The sequence below is a fragment of the Mandrillus leucophaeus genome, unplaced genomic scaffold (assembly GCF_000951045.1).
Source record: "Mandrillus leucophaeus isolate KB7577 unplaced genomic scaffold, Mleu.le_1.0 Scaffold193, whole genome shotgun sequence".
NCBI lineage: Eukaryota > Metazoa > Chordata > Mammalia > Primates > Cercopithecidae > Mandrillus > Mandrillus leucophaeus.
In genome coordinates this window covers 2,324,892-2,326,781 of record NW_012101954.1, presented here as the reverse complement: position 1 = coordinate 2,326,781, position 1,890 = coordinate 2,324,892, and positions in this window count along the sequence as shown.

Here is a 1,890-nt window from a genome sequence, read left to right as displayed (position 1 = left end):
CAGTGTTGGGGGGAAAATTTATAACACTAAATGCTCACATCAGAAAGCTGGAAAGATCTCATATCGACACCCTAACACCACAATTAAAAGAGCTACAGAGACAAGAGCAAACTAATCCAAAAGCTGGCAGAAGACGAGAAACAACCAAGATCAGAGCATAATTGAAGGAAGTAGAGACAAGCAAAACCCTCCAAAAAATCAATGAATCCAGGAGCGAGTTTTTTGAAAAAATTAACAAAATAGATAGACAGCTAGCTAGACTAATAAAGGAGAAAAGAAAGGAGAATCAAATAAACTCAATAAAAAATTATAAAGGGGATATCACCACTGACCCCACAGAAATACAAACTACCATCAGAGAATACTGTAAACACCTCTATGCCAATAAACTAGAAAATCTAGAAGAAATGGTTAAATTCCTGGACACATGCACCCTCCCAAAACTAAAACAGGAAGAATTCGAATCCCTGAATAGACCAATAACAAGTTCTGAAATTGAGGCAGTAATTAATAGTCTACCAACCAAAAAAAGCCCAGAACCAGATGGATTCACAGCAAAATTCTACCAGAAGTACAAAGAGGAGCTGGTACCATTCCTTCTGAAATATCCAACTTTTTATTATGAAAATGTTTAAAATACTGATAAGAGAATAGCACAAAGAAAAAATAGTACATGTAGATTTTGAAAAATTCATTTTGTTTACTGAAACATCTGAAAGTAAGCTGCAAATGTTATGACATTTCATTCTTAAATATTTCGGCATGCATCTCTTAAAAATGACATTCTTCTATAAAACCACAATATCACTATCACACTGAAGAAACATTAATGATTCCATGATATCATCTCATGTCTGGCCCATATTCAGAATTTTTCAATTGCTTCCAAAATAATAGCTTGTTTTTTTCTAACTATTGCCTTATAATCAGGTTCACGTATTTGATTATTAAATCTCTTTTAACTTAAAACTGTCCTTTTACTTTTTTAAAATAACTTGACATTTTTGAATGTAGTTTTCTTAAACACATTCTGGATTTGTCACATTCAGGGTTTCTCTGACTTTCTCATGACATTAGAGATGCTAAGTATAAACACTTGATTAGGGTTCAGCCTAATTCCTGAAAGATATTGGCTCACAGGTACAAATTTCTAGGTGGGTATCATTTTCCCCAGTACTTTGAAAACAATATTTCAATGCTATCTTGCTGATTTCAAGATCTTTTTCTTTGGTGTTCTATAACTTAACTATGTTGTATCTAGTTGTGGGGTTCTTTATTTTGTTTGCTATTCATTGGGTTTCTTGAATCTTAAAATTTATCTTTTCACCACTCTGGAAAATTGAAACCATTATCTTTTTAGATATTGCCTTTCCTCCACCTCTGGCATCTAGTTGGATGGTTTTTGGACATTATGGCTCAGTCATTCATGCCTGTAATCTCATATTTTCCAACTCTTAACCTAGATCCTAGATGTATGCTGAAATATTTAACAGTGGAATGCTATGATATCTCCAGTATACTTTCAAATGGCTCAGGGAAAAAAGTGTGTGTGTGTGTGTGTGTGTGTGTGTGTGTGTGTGTACACATTGTTTTTTCTTTTTGCTATTCTTCCAGCCATTCTATATTTTAAATCTTTTCATAATAAAAAGTGGAAAATATAAAGAGTGAGAATGAAATAAGAATATTCTTGGAAGTTCCAGCTAGAGTGATCAGACAAGAGATAAAAAATAAAGGGCATCCAAATTAGAAAGGAAGAAGTCAAATTATCCTTGTTTGCAGATACGATCTTGTATTTGGCAAAACCGAAAGACTCCACCAAAAAACTATTAGAACTGATAAATTCAGTAAAGTTGCAGGATACAAAATCAACACACAAAAATCAGTAGCATT